The sequence below is a fragment of the Ranitomeya variabilis genome, chromosome 4 (genome assembly GCF_051348905.1).
Source record: "Ranitomeya variabilis isolate aRanVar5 chromosome 4, aRanVar5.hap1, whole genome shotgun sequence".
NCBI lineage: Eukaryota > Metazoa > Chordata > Amphibia > Anura > Dendrobatidae > Ranitomeya > Ranitomeya variabilis.
The window spans coordinates 393,700,338-393,723,347 of record NC_135235.1 but is presented as its reverse complement, the minus strand read 5'-3'; the positions used below and the strand labels follow the sequence as shown (position 1 = coordinate 393,723,347).

General features: G+C 46.3%; 1 protein-coding gene across 4 annotated transcripts in view; it reads left to right on the top strand.

Moving 5' to 3' along the window:
* The window catches only part of LOC143764870 (uncharacterized), a 109,308-nt gene that overhangs the window by 8,759 nt on the left and 77,539 nt on the right, over positions 1-23,010 (top strand). The window contains exon 1 of one of the 4 annotated variants that reach the window (XM_077250922.1): positions 8,238-8,372. The exons of 1 other annotated variant lie outside the window; for it this stretch is intronic. The gene's annotated coding sequence lies outside the window, so the exon portion shown is untranslated. 2 more of the 4 variants (XM_077250923.1, XM_077250924.1) reach the window with 2 other exon arrangements.

The following is a 23,010-nucleotide window of genomic DNA, read 5'->3' as shown; positions in this document are numbered from 1 at the left end:
AGCCCCAGTCCGTGCCTGGCCCTCAGCACCGTACGGGGTACCTCTACACAGGTCAGCAAACCTGACTGTGTACTGGGGTACAACAAAAACAAGGGAGGCGTTGATCTCTCTGATCAACTCCTTCAACCGTACAGTGCTTTGAGAAAGGCCAAGGTGTGGTACAAAAAGCTGTCCGTGTACATCGTACAAATGGCAATGCTCAACGCTTTCCTGCTGTCACGATGTGCACGCCACACCGAAACGTCATACCTTCAGTTCCAGGAGGTAGAGGTTAAGGCCCTGATATTTGGCACGAGGGAAGGAGCTGGCCCCAGTACTTCCGGAACTGAAGGTGCTCGTATCGTACCAGGTCAGCATTTCCCGGGGGAGGTCCCGCAAACTGGAAAAAGAGGCAAGTCGCAAAAAAGGTGCAGAGTGTGTTACAAAAGAGGAATACGCAAGGACACCATTTATCAATGCGACACCTGCCCCGAAAAACCTGGCCTGTGTATGAAGGATTGCATCAAATTGTACCACACCTCCATGCACTACTAATTTACTTTACAGGAAACAGTAGATTAGTTCCAAAAAGGGGGAACATCTATGTAAGTTCATTGGGGGTCTAGTTTACAAAATGTCACTTGTGGGGGTTTTTTTTTATTACTGTTTAGGCACATCATGGGCTCTGCAAACGGAACATGACACCCGTGTACCATTCCATCAAAGTCTGGTTTTCAGAACGTCACTACTTCCCTTCCGAGCTCCAAAGTGTACCGAAACAGTAGTTTTCTCCCACATGTGGGGTATCAGCGTACTCAGGACAAATTGGACTTCAACTTTTGAGGTCCAATTTCTCCTGTTACCCTTGGGAAAATTAAAAATTGGGGACTAAAAGATCATTTTTGTGGGAAAAAATAGGATTTTTTATTTTCACGCCTGGGCGTTATAAACTTCTGTGAAGCACTTAGGGGATTAAAGTGCTCACCACACATCTAGATAAGTTCCTTAGGGGGTCTAGTTTCCAAAATGGGGTCACTTGTGGGGGGTTTCCACTGTTTAGGCACATCAGGGCCTCGCCAAACGCAACATGGCGTCCGATCTCAATTCCAGCTAATTTTAGCTTGAAAAAGTCAAATGGCGCTCCTTCCCTTCTGAGCCCTGCCATGCGCCCAAACAGTGGTTCCCCCCCACATATGGGGTATCGGCGTACTCAGAACAAATTGGACTACAACTTTTGTGGTCCAATTTCTTCTGTTACCCTTGTGAAAATAAAAAATTGAGGACTAAACGATCATGTTTGTGGAAAAAATATGATTTTTAATTTTCACGCCCGGGCATTATAAACTTCTGTGAAGCACTTAGGTGATAAAAGTGCTCACCACACATCTAGTTAAGTTCCTTAGGGGGTCTAGTTTCCAAAATGGGGTCACTTGTGGGGGGTTTCCACTGTTTAGGCACATCACGGGCTCACCAAACGCGACATGGCGTCCGATCTCAATTCCAGCTAATTTTAGCTTGAAAAAGTCAAACGGCGCTCCTTCCCTTCTGAGCCCTGCTATGCGCCCAAACAGTGGTTTCCCCCCACATATGGGGTATCGGCGTACTCAGGACAAATTGGACTACATCTTTTGTGGTCCATTTTCTCCTTTTACCTTTCGGAAAATAAAAAAATTGTTGCTGTAATATCATTTTTGTGACTAAAAAGATAAATGTTCATTTTTTCCTTTCACGTTGCTTCTGCTCCTATGAAACACCTGAAGGGTTAATAAACTTCTTAAATGTGGTTTTGAGTACCTCGAGGGGTGCAGTTTTTAGAATAGTGTCGCTTTTGGGTATTTTGAGCCATATAGACCCCTCAAAGTGACTTCAAATGTGAAGTGGACCCTAAAAAAAAGGTTTTGTAAATTTTGTTGTAAAAATAAGAAATCACTGGTTAACTTTTAACCCTTATAACTTCCTAACGAAAAAAAAATGTGGTTCCAAAATTGTGCTGATGTAAAAGTAGACATGTGGGAAATGTTATTTATTAACTATTTTGTGTGACATATTTCTGTTTTATGGGCATAAAAATTCAAAGTTTGAAAATTGCAAAATTTTCGCCAAATTTCCGTTTTTTACATAAATAAATGCAAGTAATATTGAGGAAATTTTACCACTATCGTGAAGTACAATATGTCACAAGAAAACAATGTCAGGATCCGTTGAAGCGTTCGAGTTATAACCTCATAAAGGGACAGTGGTCATAAATGTAAAAATTGGCCCGGTCATTAACGTGCAAACAACCCTCGGGGGTAAAGGGGTTAATTTGCAGATTTTTTATGGATTTTCCACTATATTATTGCACTGGGAACCTCCAGAAAAAAACGCAAAAAAATGTGAGAAAAACGCATGCGGATTTCTTGCAGTAAATGTCCGGTTTTGTTCAGGAAATTTCTGCAAGGAATCATGACATGTGCACATAACACATAGCAAGACTGAAGCTAAGTATGTAGGTATGTTCACATTGTGTCTTTTTTTCCGGAATTCATATGAGATCTGCAATGACAAGCACGGGGAGAGATTATGTCTTCTGCAAACCTCCGGCTGTCCTGTCAACCCATCGGCGCCAATCACATGACAGGAGCTCTGATGGGTGGGGCTTGTGACGCGCATCCTGTTTCCGAAAATTAAAGGGAACCTGTCACCCCCCTCAGGCGTTTGTAACTAAAAGAGCCACCTTGTGCAGCACAAATGCTGCATTCTGACAAGGTGGCTCTTTTAGTTAAGATGCCTGCACACGCTGAAATAAACGTTTATAAAATGTGCCCCCTCGTACCCTGAAATCGCCAGGGAGGCGGGTCTTTCCTTTTTAATCAGACGCAGCACAGCCGTCACTCCGGGCCTGTGTGCGCCGGGCGCCGCCTCCTCTTGCAGCATTATCGTCCCCGTCACCTGCGCTGGCTACAAAGGGAGAGCTTGGAAAGGCAGCAGTAACCCTTCACACAGTATCAGGCTGAGCCAGAAGCTGGAACCGACGTCTCCGCTGAGCAGGCTCCACTGTGGCCGAAATACAATGGGAGACCGCAGCAGACATGGTCTGAGATTCCCCCTGTGCAGCAGCGGGAACTCGACACCTAACAGACAGCGGCATTTAACATGTTAACAGCCACAGGTGGATAGGGATTTCATCTGTGGCTGTTAGGGGCACAAAGAAAGCTGATCAAATCAGCTGTCATGTGCCGTGAAAGATGTGGACTCAGCTCCGAAGCCCGCATCAAAGGGAGGGAGACAACCTTGGTCGTACCTATACGTCCAAGGTGGTAAAGGGGTTAAATCAAATTTACACTAAAATATTATCAATGAAAAGGCTAAAAATTAGCCAAAAGATGCCTGGGTGCCTTTTTTGAGCAAAAAACACCAACCAAAAGATATGCAAAAAAAGTGATGAAAATACAGTGCCTAAAAATACTGCCCAAAAAAGTCAAAGCACTTCGGGTAACGACCATAAATTGTTCAGATTTACAAAACACTAAACTGCCAGAAATAAGGAATTGCTAAAGCATCTTCCACTTGGATAGATGTTCTGACAGATGTAAAAGACACAATGTGATCATACTCTTAAGCTTGCCTTATCTTCATCTTGCGATGTCTTTAATGATCTGCTCCCTTTTCAGACTCCAGTCAGAGCACTCACACCGAGTCCTGTGTCCTCATTCCCATTTATGCAAGTGTCCATGGTGCACGAGGCTGAAGTTGGTTTCTTATTCGTTCAGTTTCTTATTCGGCAATTTTTTATTTTCTGTTTTTATAGGTTTAACAGCAAGAAATAATCATCACAATACTAAAACACAATGCAATGAGGTGTCCTGATGTGAATACACTTAAAAACAGCTATAAAAACAATAAAACTGGCACAAAAATGGGCATCAAAGTGGGCACCAAAGAGCATTGAAGAAAGGGTCAAATGACTTTGGGCCACTGATCTCTCACTGCAGACATATAGAACAGGGAGCCCCACATTAAAACCAGGTCTCTCCAGCCTGGCCCAAATTGGTTCTGGGCATCAGAAACTGGCATCAAAGTGGGCAAACAGCCCATTTTCACATATTTGAATAAGTAGCTGATGTTTTTAAGGGGTTAAATGCCTTTGGGCCACTGATACCTCAAGTGAATACTTATAGAACAGGGAGCCCCACATTAAAACCAGGTCTCTCCAGCCTGGCCCAAATTGGTTCTGGGCATCAGAAACTGGCATCAAAGTGGGCAAACAGCCAATTTTCACATATTTGAATAAGTAGTTTTTAAGGGGTTAAATGCCTTTGGGCCACTGATACCTCAAGTGAATACTTATAGAACAGGGAGCCCCACATCAAAACCAGGTGTCTTCAGCCTGGCCCAAATTGGTTCTGGGCATCAGAACTGGCATCAAAATGGGCAAACAGCCCATTATCACATATTTGAATAAGTAACGGTTTTTAAGGAGTTAAATGACTTTGGGCCACTGATCTCACACTTCGAATACACAGAGTGATGCTCTACAACAAACCCAGGTCCCTCTACCCTGGCCCAAATGGGTTCTGGGCATTAGAACTGGCATCAAAGTGGGAAAACAGCACATTTTCACAGATTTGAATAAGCAACTGATGATTTTAAAGGGTTAAATGACTTTGGGCCACTGATCTCACACTAAGAATACACAGATAGCGATGCCCCACATCAAAACCAGGTCTCTTCAGCCAGGCCTAAATGGGTTCTTGGCATCAGAATTGTTATCAAAGTGGGCATACAGCCCATTTTCACAGATTTGAATAAGTAACTGATGTTTTTAAGGGGTTAAATGAACTTGGGACACTGATATGGCAGTGCAATCATATAGAACAGGGAGCCCCACATCAAACCCAGGTCCCTCCAGCCTGGCCCAAATGGGTTCTGGGCACCAGAATTGGCATCAAAGAGGGCAAACAGCCCATTTTCACAGATTTAAGTAACTGATGTTTTTAAGGGGTTATATGACTTTGGGCCACTGATCTGACACTTAAAATACACAGATAGTGATGCCCTGCACCCATTTGGGCCAGGCTGGAGAGACCTGGTTTTGATGTGGGGCTCCCTGTTCTATATGTATGCACTGTGGTCAGTGACCCAAAGTCATTTAACCCTGCAAAAACATCACTTATTCAAACCTGTGACAATCGGCTGTTTGCCCACTTTGATGCCAGTTCTGATGCCTAGATCCCATTTGGGCCAGGCTGAAGGAACCTGGGTTTGATACGAGGCATCACTATCTGTGTATTCGAAGTGTGAGATCAGTGGCCCAAAGTTATTTAACCCCTTTAAAACACCAGTTACTTACTCAAATGGCCAAGATCGACTGCCCACTTTGATGCCAGCTCTGATGCCCAGAACCCATTTGGTCCAGGCTGGAGAGACCTGGTTTTGATGTGGGGCTCCCTGTTCTATATCTCTGCACTGTGACATCATTGGCACAGTCATTTAACCCTTTGTTCAACGCTCTTTGGTGCCCACTTTGATGCCCATTTTTTGCCAGTTTTATTGTTTTTGTAGCTGTTTTTAAGTGTAGTCACATCAGGGCACCTCACTGCATTGTCTTTTAATATTGTGATGCTTATTTTTTGTTGTTAAACCTATAAAGAACAGAAAATAAAAAAATTGCCGAATAAGAAACAAACTTCAGCTTCGTCCATGGTGCAGCCCCTGTCCTCCCCTCACATGGCTCCATAGTGCAGCCCCTCAGTCAGCTCCTCACACGGCTCCATGGTGCAGCCCCTCGGTCCTCTCCTCACACGGCTCCATAGTGCAGCTCCTCGGTACTCCCCTCGCACGGCTCCATGGTGCAACCCCTCAGTCCTCTCCTCACACGGCTCCATAGCGCAGCCGCTCAGTCCGCTCCTCACACGGCTCCATGGTGCAGCCCCTCGGTCCTCTCCTCACACGGCTCCATGGTGCAGCCCCTCAGTCCTCTCCTCACACAGCTCCATAGTGCGGCGCCTCGGTCCTCTCCTCACACGGCTCCATGGTGCAGCCCCTCGGTCTTCTCACATGGCTTCATAGTGCAGCTCCTAGGTCCTCTCCTCACACGGCTCCATGGTGCAGCCCCTCGGTCCTCTCCTCACATGGCTCCATAGTGCAGCCCCTCGGTCCTCTCCTCACACGGCTCCATGGTGCAGCTCCTCGGTCCTCTCCTCACATGGCTCCATAGTGCAGCCCCTCGGTCCTCTCCTCACATGGCTCCATAGTGCAGCTCCTCGGTCCTCTCCTCACATGGCTCCATAGTGCAGCCCCTCGCCCTCGGTCCTCTCCTCACATGGCTCCATAGTGCAGCTCCTCGGTCCTCTCCTCACATGGCTCCATTAGTGCAGCCCCTCGGTCCTCTCCTCACATGGCTCCAAAGTGCAGCCCCTCGATCCTCTCCTCACATGGCTCCATAGTGCAGCCCCTCGGTCCTCTCCTCACATGGCTCCATAGTGCAGCCCCTCGGTCCTCTCCTCACATGGCTCCATAGTGCAGCCCCTCGGTCCTCTCCTCACATGGCTCCATAGTGCAGCCCCTCGGTCCTCTCCTCACATGGCTCCATAGTGCAGCCCCTCCACCTCCTGACGAAGGCAATAGCGCCGAAACGCGCGTTGGGGTAGACGCTGTTTTGGAGCCCTGGGCCACATACTTTATCTAGTAAGTTCAACTACTTTTTACGAACATTTGTACCACTATTATTGTGTATACCCAGCGCATACTACTTGGCACTGACTGTTATAATACCGATTTGGATATATGTCAGTACATTTTATATGCCCCCTCCTTTTTGCTTATTTGCACGTTTTTTTACTTATATTCACTAGTGTATTATAAAATATTTATAGCCCCCTTTTTTTATTCATAATATTTCTGCGATATTGCACATTATTATTTTTTCACTATTATTTTTTCACTTTTTTGGGCATTTTTCTGTACATGTCTTTTAAAGTATATTTACTCTTCAGTGCTATGTAAATTATTTATTTTTGACAGCGTCTTACATGTTTGAAACCTGCAATTTTCTCTTTATCATGACTTTTAAAATCTTACAATTATAATTAATAAAATTGATTTTAGTGGATTTATGGTCGTTTTTTTCTTTGTTGTTTTCTCCGTGGTGTTTCCACGACTATCCACGTGTTTTTATATTGGTCCACATTCACGGATAGTATTTTATTAGTAATTTTATTGGTAATTTACAGATTCTTATACGTGAACTTTTTTCTTTGCAATTTGTTTTAGGGCTCCATAGTGCAGCCCCTCGGTCCTCTCCTCACATGGCTCCATAGTGCAGACCCTCGGTCCTCTCCTCACATGGCTCCATAGTGCAGCTCCTCGGTCCTCTCCTCACAGGGCTCCATATTGCAGCCCCTCGGTCCTCTCCTCGCATGGCTCCATAGTGAAGCCCCTCGGTCCTCTCCTCCCATGGCTCCATATTGCAGCCCCTCGGTCCTCTCCTCACATGGCTCCATAGTGCAGCCCCTCGGTCCTCTCCTCACAGGGCTCCATATTGCAGCCCCTCGGTCCTCTCCTCACATGGCTCCATAGTGCAGCCCCTCGGTCCTCTCCTCACATGGCTCCATAGTGCAGCCCCTCGGTCCTCTCCTCACATGGCTCCATAGTGCAGCCCCTCGGTCCTCTCCTCACATGGCTCCATAGTGCAGCCCCTCGGTCCTCTCCTCACATGGCTCCATATTGCAGCCCCTCGGTCCTCTCCTCACATGGCTCCATAGTGCAGCCCCTCGGTCCTCTCCTCACAGGGCTCCATATTGCAGCCCCTCGGTCCTCTCCTCACATGGCTCCATAGTGCCGCCCCTCGGTCCTCTCCTCACATGGCTCCATAGTGCAGCCCCTCGGTCCTCTCCTCACATGGCTCCATAGAGCAGCCCCTCGGTCCTCTCCTCACATGGCTCCATAGTGCAGCCCCTCGGTCCTCTCCTCACATGGCTCCATATTGCAGCTCCTCGGTCCTCTCCTCACATGGCTCCATAGTGCAGCTCCTCGGTCCTCTCCTCACATGGCTCCATAGTGCAGCCCCTCGGTCCTCTCCTCACAGGGCTCCATATTGCAGCCCCTCGGTCCTCTCCTCACATGGCTCCATATTGCAGCTCCTCGGTCCTCTCCTCACATGGCTCCATAGTGAAGCCCCTCGGTCCTCTCCTCACAGGGCTCCATAGTGCAGCTCCTCGGTCCTCTCCTCACAGGGCTCCATACTGCAGCCCCTAATTTCCCGTGTCTCTTCCAATCCACACCCACAGCAGCCTCAGCAAAACGCATCTTCCTGCTATCATCTTCACTGGATGAAGGTGCCCCCGCCCCTTCCGGTGACATCATTACCTCAAGAAACCAACTCCATTCTAGTCGGTACCTTCAGCTCAGGGGTAAGAGGAGTGCGGCTGTGGCGGGCAGGCAGGCTTTATAACCTTTTCTGTGCTCGGCCTTAAAGGAGAACGTCACCTTTTGTGCCCCGTATGTGATTTCTCTGCAGGCTGCTGTGGGGGCAGGATGTTCTTGGCAGTGCTGCCTGTCACCGGTACGTCCATAGCTAGAAATGGACGGTGTAGGCACAGCGCCTGGCCTAGCTGCCCGGCTCCTGTGTATACAGCTGCAGGGCCTGTGGATAGCGTGTAGTGGGTGCGCAGCGTGTAGTGGGTGCGCAGCGTGTAGTGGGTGCGCAGCGTGTAGTGGGTGCGCAGCGTGTAGTGGGTGCGCAGCGTGTAGTGGGTGCGCAGCGTGTAGTGGGTGCGCAGCGTGTAGTAGGTGCGCAGCGTGTAGTGGGTGCGCAGCGTGTAGTAGGTGCGCAGCGTGTAGTGGGTGCGCAGCGTGTAGTGGGTGCGCAGCGTGTAGTGGGTGCGCAGCGTGTAGTGGGTGCGCAGCGTGTAGTGGGTGCGCAGCGTGTAGTGGGTGCGCAGCGTGTAGTGGGTGCGCAGCGTGTAGTGGGTGCGCAGCGTGTAGTGGGTGCGCAGCGTGTAGTGGGTGCGCAGCGTGTAGTAGGTGCGCAGCGTGTAGTGGGTGCGCAGCGTGTAGTAGGTGCGCAGCGTGTAGTGGGTGCGCAGCGTGTAGTGGGTGCGCAGCGTGTAGTGGGTGCGCAGCGTGTAGTGGGTGCGCAGCGTGTAGTGGGTGCGCAGCGTGTAGTGGGTGCGCAGCGTGTAGTGGGTGCGCAGCGTGTAGTGGGTGCGCAGCGTGTAGTGGGTGCGCAGCGTGTAGTGGGTGCGCAGCGTGTAGTGGGTGCGCAGCGTGTAGTGGGTGCGCAGCGTGTAGTGGGTGCGCAGCGTGTAGTGGGTGCGCAGGGCATGGCCGTCTGTATTCTGTTGGCGGGCTGTCCTGTCCTTCCACTAGGAAATGGAGCTTCGTCAGGAGTCGTGTACTGGGCTCCCAATATAGACAACAATAAGGCAAGGTGATGATTTGGCTGCTGTGCCCCCTGGTGGGGCTGCGCCTGTAGTAGTGTATGTGCGTGCTGCGGATCCGCAGCAGATTGTCTACTGCAGATTCGCAGCAGTTTTCCATGAGTTTACAGTACCATGTAAACCTATGGAAAACCAAATCCGCTGTGCCCATGGTGCGGAAAATACCTCGCAGAAACGCTGTGTTGTATTTTACGCAGCGTGTCAATTCTTTGTGCGGATTTCACAGCGTTTTACATCTCCTCAATAGAAAACCACAGGTGGAATTCGCACAAAAACCGCAGTAAATCTGGAGATAAAACGCAGTGCATTTTACCTGCAGATTTTTCAAAAACAGCGCGGAAAAACCGCACTCGAATCCACAACGTGTGCACATAGCCGTAAGGGGCGATCAAGGCTCCTTCGTGTAGACGGCTTCTCTAGTTTCTCTTTCTGACTTCTTTTACACTTACCATGTTTTTTGCGGGCCGTATCGCCGCAATTTTCACGGTCTGCCGCAATGACGGACCGCAAAAAGCTTGCTGATCGCAGTTTTTTGGGTTTCCAACACTATGGAAAAAGTATTGGGGGAAAAAAAACGGCGGTCCGCAAAACCGGAAGTCACAGTGCACTGCAAAAACAATCTTCCGTTGTTTTTGCGGCCCCATTGATTTTCAGTGGGGGCTGTGTCCTTAAGCTGTGCAAAATATCGAGCAGCCTTGATATTTTTTCACCACCGTAAATACGGCGTATGGCGCTCCGTGGAATTATTGCGGCCCCATAGAAATCTATTGGGGCTGCAAAAACAGGACGCAAAACCACGGTAAGTGTAAAAGAAGCCTTACAAGGGAATTCCTATCACAGACATTAAACGGAATCTGTCAGCAGATTTTTTCTACCTCACCTGAGAGCAGCATGATGTAGGGGCAAAGAACCTGATTCCAGCAGTGTATCACTTGGTTAACTGGGGGCAGCAGCTGTGATACAATTAGGGTTTTTAGATGTAGCAGCGCTGTGAAAGCTACCTCCACCCACGCCAGTCTCTGTATATGCAATGTCCATAGACAGTAAGCTGATAATCAGTGCTGGAGTTGTGGTTGGACCAGTATGCACGCAGGCACCAGTCCTGGCAGTGATAATTTCCTGCTGATAAAAACACTTATTGTATTGTAACAATAGCGCACAGCCTAGTAAGTGACACATCCCTGAAATCAGTATCTCAGCACCTACTTTGCAGCAGACTCCGCTCCTGAGCCCGCATCTTACATTAACAGCGACTTGTGAAGATAATGGACACCACAAGTCATTAAGGGGTTAATAATGCATAACATTCTCTTGTCAGTTGTCTCCCATTTATTTCAGCTGCCATATAGCACATGTGCCAATAATACAGTAATAATTTAGATGTCTGCTACATGGTTGCCCCCAGCGGTGCTTTCAAAAATAAAACCTTCCCGCACTGGCCGACTAAAGCCCAATGGCTGGTTTGTGAACATACATCTATACCATGCAAAACATGATTTATCTACAGAAAAATTCAATAAAAATATTACCTGGTTTGGGGACCGTGGTTATTGATACCAGAATACTATGGGTAACTTATAACTGGGACTTGCCTTACCTAACACTTGCATCTCCTTATAGTGACTGTTGAGATACCACGCTGGTAGTACCGGTGGCTCGTGGCCAGCCAAGTAGTGTCCCCCTTTTTTTCCCATCCAACCACACATGATGTTTATTTGACACAACAGGATCCTTGCTATTCTGATCAAGATCTTTAATGCGTCTCTAGATATTGACTTTTTTACATTTTTTATCACTTTACCATACCCTTTTATATTGTATACATTTTAAGGCCGGGATCACACACAGCGAGATACGGTCGAGTCTCACAGGTTAAAATCAAGCTCTGGCACCGGCACTCCAGAGCGGAGCGTGCGGCCGCATAGCAATACATGGAGCCGCACGCTCTGCTCCGGAGTGCCGGTGCCAGAGCTTGGTTTTAACCTGCGAGGTTAGGCTGTATCTCGCTGTAGTGTGACACCAGCCTAATCTGTTGTCCTAGTTAAAGAGGTTATCCAGGCTCTTACAAATGACAGCCTATCCATAGCTGATCAGCGGGGGTACGGAAAGGCAGACCTCAGAAAATATATTGATAAAGGGAATGTATCATCAGAAAATTACCTATTGTTTAAATCAGGTTGAGTTCCATGAATTTACAGGAGTTTTCAGCAGACTCATTATCAGCAGAGGCAAGATTATAATAACAGGTAACAAACAACTGTAAACATATATCATAACAGGATCGACCATTCACAATCGGTGATATCATACATGACCCTGTTCCCCCTCACTTCAAACCTTTGCACATGCTCATTAGAATCTTCTATACTAATGAGCCAGACTATTGCTGCTAATATACATGTGCATTTCCTTAAAGGACACGGGAGAGTCTAAAATAGCTCCAGCGGGAAAAGTACAAGATTTCTAATTTTTAATACAAATTGTGATATGGAAAAAAAAATTACCAACTTTAAAAAAAAAAAATACATTTATCACAAAAACATGATTTAAGCAATAGGTAATTTTCTGCTGACACATGCCCTTTTATGGACTAAGGATACACCATCAGTTTTAAAAGTCTGGATATCCTCTTTAATGTTTTTTAATCTGACTTTTCTCTTACATGTCCTGCTTGCCAATAGCTGTTTGTAATGCTTTAACCCCTTAACGACCGTTGATATGCTTTTTAACGGCGGCAGTTAAACGTACTTATTCCTCAGCACCGCTTTTTAACAGCGCTGAGAAATAAGTGCATGACAACCATTAGCATTGGAAAATCTCAGTGGTCTCAGATATGAGGGGTACCTGGGACCCCAGAGAACATGATTTGGGTCAGTTTTTATCATCCCCAGTCACGTGATCGCCGTGGATGGCACATGCGCAGTGCGCACACCAGCATCTGGTAACAATAGGAAATATTTCCTATTGGTTCATTTTGATCACTGTGATAGACTCAGTGATCAAAATACAAAAAAAATTGTAGATCAATCCCCCTTTATCACCCCCTCAGTTAGTTAACAATAATAAAATAAAAAATTGTAATTTTTCCATTCGTTGGGGTTGGGGTGTGTTGGGGTTAGAGTTGTGTTGGGATTAGGGTTGTGTTGGGATTAGGGTTGTGTTGGGATTAGGGTTGTGTTGGGGTTAGGGTTGTGTTGGGGTTAGGGTTGTGGTTAGGGTTATAGTTAGGGTTGGGATTAGGGTTAGGGCTGTGTTGGGATTAGGGTTGGAGTTAGAATTGTGGGGTTTCCACTGTTTAGGTACATCAGAGGGTCTCCAAATGTGACATGGTGCCTGCCATCGATTCCCGACAATTTTGCATTCAAAAAGTCGTACGGCACTCCTTCCTTTCCGAGCTCTGCCATTTGCCCAAACAGTGGCTTTCCCCCACGTACGGGATATCGGCGTACTCTGGAGAAATTGCACAACAAATTTTGTGGTCCATTTTCTCCTGATACCCTTGTGAAAATAAAAAAGTTTAGGTCTAAAGTAAATTTTTTGTGAAAAAAGTTACATATTTTTTTTCCTTCCACATTGCTTTAGATCTCGTGAAGCACCTGAAGGGTTAATAAACTTCTTAACCCCTTCCCGACCCATGACGCCTATGTGGCGTCATGGAATGATCGCATCCCTGCAGATCGGGTGAAAGGGTTAATTCCTATTTTACCCGATCTGCAGGGAGAGGGGGAGTTGTACTTCAGCCTAGGGGGGGTGGCTTTGCCCCCACGTGGCTACGATCGCTCTGATTGGCTGTTGAAAGTGCAACAGCCAATCAGAGCAATTTGCAATATTTCACCTATGAAAATGGTGAAATATTGCAATCCAGCCATGGCCGATGCTGCAATAGCATCTGCCATGGCTGGAAATCATGTTCTGCCCCCCCCACCGCCCCCGATCTCCTCCCCAGTCCTCCGTTCTGTCCGGTACCCCACTCCGTCCCCCTGTTCGCTCCCCCGTGCTCCTGTCCGCTCCCCCCGTCCTCCGATCCCCCCCCCCCTGTGCTCCGATCCACCCCCCCACCATCCCCTCATACTTACCGATCCTCCCGAAGTCGGTCCGTCTTCTCCCTGGGCGCCGCCATCTTCCAAGATGGCAGGCGCATGCTCAGTGGCGCCCAAAGAATCTGCCGGCTGGCAGATTCGTTACAAGTACATTTTGATCGCTGTGGTAGGTTCTACCACAGCGATCAAAATAATAAATAAACCCCCCCCTTTATCACCCCCATAGGTAGGGACAATAATAAAATAAAGAAAATATTTTTTTTTCTTTTTCCACTAGGGTTAGGGTTAGAACTAGGGGTAGGGTTAGGGTTACGGGTAGGGTTAGGGTTAGGGGTAGGGTTATGGCATGTGCACACAGAGCGGATCGGCCGCGGATCCACAGCGGATTGGCCGCGGATCCGCAGCGGATCGGCCGCGGATCCGCAGCGGATCGGCCGCGGATCCTCAGCGGATCGGCAGCGGATTGGCAGCGGATCGGCCGCGGATCGGCAGCGGATCTGCAGCGGATTGGCCGCTGCGAATTCGAAGCAGTTTTCCATCAGGTTTACAGTACCATGTACACCTAAGGAAAACCAAATCCGCTGTGCCCATGGTGCGGAAAATTCCGTGCAGAAACGCTGCATTGTATTTTCCGCAGCATGTCAATTCTTTGTGCGGATTCCGCAGCGTTTTACACCTGTTCCTCAATAATAATCCGCAGGTGAAATCCGCACAAAAAAACACTGGAAATCTGCTGTAAATCCGCAGGCAAAACGCAGTGCCTTTTACCTGCAGATTTTTCAAAAATCGTGCGGAAAAATCTCACACGAATCCGCAACGTGGGCACATAGCCTTAGGGTTAGGGTTGGAATTAGAGTTAGGGTTGGAATTAGGGCTAGGGTTTGAAATAGGGTTAAGATTAGGCTTGTGGTTAGGGTTACGGATAGGGTTAGGGGTGTGTTGGGGTTACAGTTGTGGTTAGGGTTGGGATTAGGGTTACGGTTGGGATTAGGGTTAGGATTAGGGTTGGAATTAGGGTTACGGTTGTGTTGCGGTTAGGGTTGTGGTTAGGGGTGTGTTGGGGTTAGGGTTGTGATTAGGGTTATGGCTACAGTTGGGATTAGGATTAGGGGTGTGTTGGGGTTAGTGTTGAAGTTAGAATTGAGGGGTTTCCACTGTTTAGGCACATCAGGGGTCTCCAAACGCAACATGGCGCCACCATTGATTCCAGCCAATCTTGCGTTCAAAAAGTCAAATGGTGCTCCCGCCCTTCCAAGCCCCGACGTGCGCCCAAACAGTGGTAAAAGCTACGTTCACATTTGCGTTGTGCGCCGCTGCGTCGGCGCCACAACGCAAACAAAACCGCAACAAAACGCACGCTAAAACGCTGCGTTTTGCGACGCATGCGTCCTTTTTTGACGAAAGTTGGACGCAAAAAAAATGCAACTTGTTGCGTTCTCTGCGCCCAATGCTTGCGGCCATGCGTCGCAAAACGCAGCACAACGCATGTCCATGCGCCCCCATGTTAAATATAGGGGCGCATGACGCATGCGGCGACGCTGCGGCGCCCGACGCTGCGGCGCCAAACGCTAATGTGAACGTAGACTTACCCCCACATTTGGGGTACCAGCGTACTCAGGACAACTGGGCAACAACTGTTGGAGTCCAATTTCTCCTGTTACCCTTGCAAAAATAAAAAATTACTTGCTAAAACATAATTTTTGAGGAAACAACAATTATTTTTTATTTTCACGGCTCTTCGTTATAAACTTCTGTGAAGCACTTGGGGGTTGAAAGTGCTTACCACACATCTAGATAAGTTCCTTCGGGGGTCTAGTTTCCAAAATGGGGTCACTTGTGGGGTGTTTCTACTGTTTAGGCACATCAGGGGCTCTGCAAATGCAATGTGACGCCCGCAGACCATTCCATCAAAGTCTGCATTTCAAATGTCACTACTTCCCTTCCGAGCCCTGACGTGTGCCCAAACAGTGGTTTACCCCCACATATGGGGTATCAGCGTACTCACAACAAACTGGGCAACAAATATTGGGGTCCAAATTCTCCTGTTACCCTTGTGAAAATAAAAAATTGCTTGCTAAAACATCTTTTTTGAGGAAAGAAAAATGATTTTTTATTTTCACGGCTCTGCGTTGTAAACTTCTGTGAAGCACTTGGGGGTTGAACGTGCTCACCACACATCTAGATAAGTTCCTTGGGGGGTCTAGTTTCCAAAATGGGGTCACTTGTGGGGGGTTTCTACTGTTTAGGCATATCAGGGGCTCTGCAAACGTAACATGATGCCCGCAGACCATTCCATCAAAGTCTGCATTCCAAAACGTCACTACTTCCCTTCCGAGCCCCGGCATGTGCCCAAACAGTGGTTTACCCCCACATATGGGGTATCAGCGTACTCAGGAGAAACTGGACAACAACTTTTGGGGTCCAATTTCTCCTGTTACTCTTGCAAAAATAAAAAAATTCTGGGCTAAAAAAATATTTTTGAGGAAAGGAAACACATTTTTTATTTTCACGGCTCTGCGTTATAAACTTCTGTGAAGCACTTGGGGGTTCAAAGTGCTCACTACACATCTAGATAAGTTCCCTTGGGGGTCTAGTTTCCAAAATGGAGTCAATTGTGGGGAGTTCCTACTGTTTAGGCACATCAGGGGCTCTGCAAACGCAACCTGACGCCCGCAGAGCATTCCATCAAAGTCTGCATTTCAAAACGTCACTACTTCCCTTCCGAACCCCGACGTGTGCCAAAACAGTGGTTTACCCCCACATATGGGGTATCAGCGTACTCAGGAGAAACTGGACAACAACTTTTGGGGTCCAATTTCTCCTGTTACCTTTGGGAAAATAAAAAATTGTGGGCTAAAAAATCATTTTTGAGAAAAGAAAAATTATTTTTTATTTTCATGGCTCTGCGTTATAAACTTCTGTGAAGCACTTGGGGGTTCAAAGTGCTCACCACACATCTAGATTAGTTCCTTGGGAGGTCTAGTTTCCAAAATGGGGTCACTTGTGCGGGAGCTCCAATGTTTAGGCACACAGGGGCTCTCCAAACGCGACATGGTGTCCGCTAATGATTGGAGCTAATTTTCCATTCAAAAAGCCAAATGGCGTGCCTTCCCTTCCGAGCCCTGCCGTGCGCCCAAACAGTGGTTTACCCCCACATATGGGGTATCATCGTACTCAGGACAAACTGGACAACAACATTTGGGGTCCAATTTCTCCTATTACCCTTGGAAAAATAAAAAATTCTGGGCTAAAAATCATTTTTGAGGAAAGAAAAATTATTTTTTTATTTTCACGGCTCTGCGTTATAAACTTCTGTGAAGCACCTGGGGGTTATAAGTGCTCACTATGCATCTAGATAAGTTCCTTGGGGGGTCTAGTTTCCAAAATGGGGTCACTTGTAGGGGAGCTCCAATGTTTAGGCACACAGGGGCTCTCCAAACGCGACATGGTGTCCGCTAACGATTGGAGCTAATTTTCCATTCAAAAAGTCAAATGGCACGCCTCCCCTTCCGAGCCTTGCCGTGCACCCAAACAGTGGTTTACCCCCACATATGAGGTATCGGCATACTCAGGAGAAATTGCCCAACAAATTTTAGGATCCATTTTATCCTGTTGCCCATGTGAAAATGAAAGAATTGAGGCTAAAATAAATTTTGTGTGGAAAAAAAAGTACTTTTTCATTTGTGCGGATCAATTTGTGAAGCACCTGGGGGTTTAAAGTGCTCACTATGCCTCTAGATGAGTTCCTTGGGGGGTCTAGTTTCCAAAATGGGGTCACTTGTGGAGGAGCTCCAATGTTTAGGCACACAGGGTCTCTCCAAACGCAACATGGTGTCCGCTAACGATGGAGATAATTTTTCATTCAAAAAGTCAAATGGCGCTCCTTCCCTTCTGAGCCTTACCATGTGCCCAAACAGTGGTTTACCCCCACATGTGAGGTATTGGTGTACTCAGGAGAAATTGCCCAACAAAATTTAGGATCCATTTTATCCTGTTGCCCATGTGAAAATGAAAAAATTGAGGCTAAAATAATTTTTTTGTGAAAAAAAAGTACTTTTTCATTTTTACGGATCAATTTGTGAAGCACCTGGGGGTTTAAAGTGCTCACTATGCTTCTAGATAAGTTCCTTGGGGGGTCTAGTTTCCAAAATGGGGTCACTTGTGGGGGAGCTCCAATGTTTAGGCACACGGGGGCTCTCCAAATGCGACATGGTGTCCGCTAAAGATTGGAGCCAATTTTTCATTCAAAAAGTCAAATGGCGCTCCTTCCCTTCCGAGCCCTGCCGTGCGCCCAAACAGTGGTTTACCCCCACATATGAGGTATCAGCGTACTCAGGACAAATTGGACAACAACGTTCGTGGTCCAGTTTCTCCTTTTACCCTTGGGAAAATAAAAAATTGTTGCTAAAAGATCATTTTTGTGACTAAAAAGTTAAATGTTCATTTTTTACTTCCATGTTGCTTCTGCTGCTGTGAAACACCTGAAGGGTTAATAAACTTCTTGAATGTGGTTTTGAGCACCTTGAGGGGTGCAGTTTTTAGAATGGTGTCACTTTTGGGTATTTTCAGCCATATAGAACCCTCAAACTGACTTCAAATGTGAGGTGGTCCCTAAAAAAAATGGTTTTGTAAATTTTGTTGTAAAAATGAGAAATCACTGGTCAAATTTTAACCCTTATAACTTCCTAGCAAAAAAAAAATTTGTTTCCAAAATTGTGCTGATGTAAAGTAGACATGTGGGAAATGTTATTTATTAACTATTTTGTGTCACATAACTCTCTGGTTTAACAGAATAAAAATTCAAAATGTGAAAATTGCGAAATTTTCAAAATTTTTGCCAAATTTCCGTTTTTTTCACAAATAAACTCAGAAATTATCGACCTAAATTTACCACTAACATGAAGCCCAATATGTCACGAAAAAACAGTCTCAGAATCGCTAGGATCCGTTGAAGCGTTCCTGAGTTATTACCTCATAAAGGGACACTGGTCAGAATTGCAAAAAACGGCAAGGTCATGAAGGGGTTAAATGTGGTTTTGCACACCTTGAGGGGGTGCAGTTTTTAGAATGGTGTCAATTTGGGTATTTTCTGACATATGGACCCCCCAAAGTCGCTTTAAGTGTGAGGTGGTCCCTAAAATAAAATGGTTTTGTAAATTTTGTTGGAAAAATGAGAAATTGCTGGTAAAATTTTAACCCTTATAACTTCCTAACAAAAAAAATTGTTAAATTGTGCTGATGTAAAATAGACATGTGGGAAATGTTATTTATTAACTATTTTGTGCGATATGACGCTCTGATTTAAGGGCACAAAAATTAAAAGTTTGAAAATTGCTAAATTTTTTCAACATTTTTGTCAAATTTACCACTTAGGCTGGTTTCATACTAGCATTTGGCAGGGCTGCAGATGGCAGCCTTCTTCCTCCGTGAAGCCCAGCCCACTACCACACCTCTTGCTTCAGCTCTGCCTATGTCTGCATGCATCCTGCATACCCTATCTTTAACATTGGGTACGCAGGCCATGTGGATGCCTCCCCATGCGTCGTTTTGAAGCTGCGCCGACTGCAACAAAATGCAACCTGTTGCATTTTACGCATGTCAGCGCAGCGTCAAGACGACGCATGCGGAGGCATTCGCATACATCCGCATGGCCAGCGTACCCAATGTTAAAGATAGGGTGCGCAGGACGCATGTAGATGTAGGCAGAGCTTAAGGAAGAGGCGCGGCAGTGAGTGGGGCTTCAAGGAGGAAGAAAGCTGCCATCCGCAGCCCTGCCAAACACTAGAGTGAAACCAGCCTTACATGAAGTACAATATGTCACAAAAAAATCAGAACCGGTGGAATCCATTGAAGTGTTCCAGAGTTACAGTGGGTACGGAAAGTATTCAGACCCCTTAAAATAAAAAATAAAATAATTTTTATTTTTACATAGCGCTAACATATTCCGCAGCGCTTTACAGTTTGCACACATTATCATCGCTGTCCCCGTTGGGGCTCACAATCTAAATTCCCTATCAGTATGTCTTTGGAATGTGGGAGGAAACCCACGCAAACACGGAGAGAACATACAAACTCTTTGCAGATGTTGTCCTTGGTGGGGTTTTTGAACCCAGGACTCCAGCGCTGCAAGGCTGCTGTGCTGCCCCTACCACTTAAGGGTATGTGCACGTTGCAGATTTGGCTGCGGATTTTTCCGCACAGAATCCGCATCTCTTGGCAGAAAACGCAGGGCAAAATGGTTGCAGATTTCTTGTGGGTTACTTACTTATTTGTTGCAGATTGTCTTGCATTTTTTGATGTGCAGATTTGCCTTACTCAATGTATAGTCAATGTGTGCAGAAACGCTTCGTTTTCGCACAAAGAATTGACATGCTGCGGAAAATAAACCGCTGCGATTTAGCGCGGAATTTTCCTCAGCATGTGCACAGCGGTTTTTGTTTTCCATAGGTTTACATGGTACTGTATACTGCATGGAAAACTGCTGTGGATCCGCAGCCAAATCCACAACGTGTGCACATACCCTTACATTTTTCACTCTTTGTTTCTTTGCAGCCATTTGGTAAATTCAGTAAAGTTAATTTTTTTTCTCATTAATGTACAGTGGGGAAAAAAGTATTTAGTCAGCCACCAATTGCGCAAGTTTTCCCACAAAGATGAAACAGGCCTGTAATTGACATCATAGGTAGACCACAACTATGAGAATCAAAATGTGAAAACAAATCCAAAAAATCACCTTGTCTAATTTGGCAAGATTTATTTTTCAAAATATGGTGGAAAATAAGTATTTGGTCATTAACAAAAGTTAATCTCAATACTTTGTAATATATCCTTTGTTGGCAATGACAGAGGTCAAACGTTTTCTGTAAGTCTTCACAAGGTTGGCACACACTGTTGGTGGTATGTGTGGCCATTCCTCCATGCAGATCTCCTCTAGAGCAGTGATGTTTTGGGCCTGTCGCTGGGCAACACGGACTTTCAAATCCCTCCCAAGGTTTTCTATGGGGTATAGATCTGGAGACTGGCTAGGCCACTCCATGACCTTCATATGCGTCTTAGGAAGCTACTCCTTCATTGACCTGGCGGTGTACTTGGGATCATTATCATGCCGAAAGACCCATCCACGTTTCATCTTCAATGACCTTGCTGATGGGAGGAGATTTGCACTCAAAATCTCACGATACATGGCCCCATTAATTCTTTCATGTACACGGATCAGTCGTCCTGGTCCCTTTGCCTCCTCCAAACACGACGAGTTTTGTTTCTACCAAACAGTTCTACCATATGACATTTTCCCAATACTCTTCTGGATAATCCAATGCTCTCTAGCAAACTTCAGATGGGCCCGGACATGTACTGGCTTAAGCAGGGGGACACGTCTGGCACTGCAGGATCTGAGTCCCTGGCAGCGTAGTGTGTTACTGATGTAGCCTTTGTTACGGTGGTTTTAGCTCTATGCAGGTCATTCACTAGGTCCCACCTGTGTAGTTCTTGGATTTTTGCTCACTATTCTTGTGATCATTTTGACCCCACGGTGTGAGATCTTGCGTGGAGCCCCAGATCGAGGGAGATTATCAGTGATCTTGTACGTTTTCCATTTTATTATTATTGCTTCCACAGTTGATTTCATCACACCAAGCTGCTTGCCTATTGCAGATTCAGTCTTCCCAGCCTGGTGCAGGGCTACAATTTTGTTTCTGGTGTCTTTCGACAGCTCTTTTGTCTTCACCATAGTAGAGTTTGGAGTGTGACTGTTTGAGGTTGTGGATAGGTGTCTTTTATAATGATAACAAGTTCAAACAGGTGCCATTACTACAGGTAATGAGTGGAGGACAGAGGAGCCTCTTAGGCTACGTTCACATTAGCGTTAAGCTAATGTGCGTCGGGTTTGCGTCGGCGACGCATGCGTCATGCGCCCCCTATACTTAACATGGGGGACGCATGCGTTTTTTTTTGTTGCGTTGTGCCACACATGCGTCTTTTTTGCCGCAAGCGTCGGACCAAGAAAACGCAACAAGTTGCATTTTTCTTGCGTCCGATTTTCGGCAAAAAACGACGCATGCGTCGCAAAACGCAGCGTTTTTGCGTGCGTTTTGCCGCGTTTTTGCGTGCGTTGTGCGTTGCGTCGCCGACGCAGCGGCGCACAACGCTAGTGTGAACTTAGCCTTAAAGAAGAAGTTACAGGTCTGTGAGAGACAGAAATCTTGCATGTTTTTAGGTGACCAAACACTTATTTTCCACCATAATTTGCAAAATAAATCTTGCCAAATCAGACAAGGTGATTTTCTGGATTTGTTTTCTCATTTTGACTCTCATAGTTGTGGTCTACCTATGATGTCAATTACAGGCCTCTCTCATCTTTTTCAGTGGGACAACTTATTTGCACAATTGGTGGCTGACTAAATACTTTTTTTCCCCACTGTACACTCTGCACCCCATCTTGACTGAAAAAAACCAGAAATGTAGTAATTTTTGCAAATTTATTAAAAAAGAAAAACTGAACTATCACATGGTCATAAGTATTCAGACCATTTGCTCAGTATTGAGTAGAAGTACCCTTTTGAGCTAGTACAGCCATGAGTGTTATGGGAATGATTCAACAAGTTTTTCACACCTGGATTTGGGGATCCTCTGCCATTCTTCCTTGCAGATCTTCTCCAGTTCCGTCAGGTTGGATGGTGAACTTTGGTGGACAGCCATTTTCAGGTCTCTCAGAGATGCTCAATTGGGTTTAGGGCAGTGCTCTGGCTGGGCCAGTCAAGAATGGTCACAGAGTTGTTCTGAAGCCACTCCTTTGTTATTTTATCTGTGCGCATAGGGTTATTGTCTTGTTGGAAGGTGAACCTTCGGTCAAGTCTGAGGTACAGAGCACTCTGTAAGAGGTTTTCATCCAGGATATCTCTGTACTTAGCTGCATTCATGTTTCCTTCAATGACAACCAGTCCTGTCCCTGCAGCTGAAAAACACCCCCAGAGCATGATGCTGCCACCACCATGTTTCACTGTTGGGATTGTTTTGGGCAGGTGATGAGCAGTGCCTGGTTTTCTCCACACATAGCGGTTAGAATTATCATCAAAAAGGTCTATCTTCATCTCACCAGACCAGAGAATCTTATTTATCATAGTCTGGGAGTCCTTCATGTGTTTTTTAGCAAACTCTATGCAGGCTTTCATATGTCTTGCACTGAGGAGAGGCTTCTGTCGGGCCACTCTGCCAAAAGGCCTGACTGGTGGAGGGCTGCAGTGATAATTGACTTTGTGGAACTTTTTCCCATCTCCCTACTGCATGACACGGTGATCTTGGGGTTCTTCTTTACCTCCCTCACCAAGGCTCTACTCCCACGATTGCTCTGTTTGGCTGGACGGCCAGGTCTAGGAAAACTTCCGGTGGTCCCAAACATCTTCCACTTAAGGATTATGAAGGCCACTGTGCTCTTCGGATCTGTGTCTTGCCACAATTCTGTCTCTGAGCTCCTTGGCCAGTTCCTTTGACCTCCTGATTCTCATTTGGTCTGATATGCACTGTGAGCTGTGAGGTCTTATATAGACAGGTGTGTGCCTTTCCAAATAAAG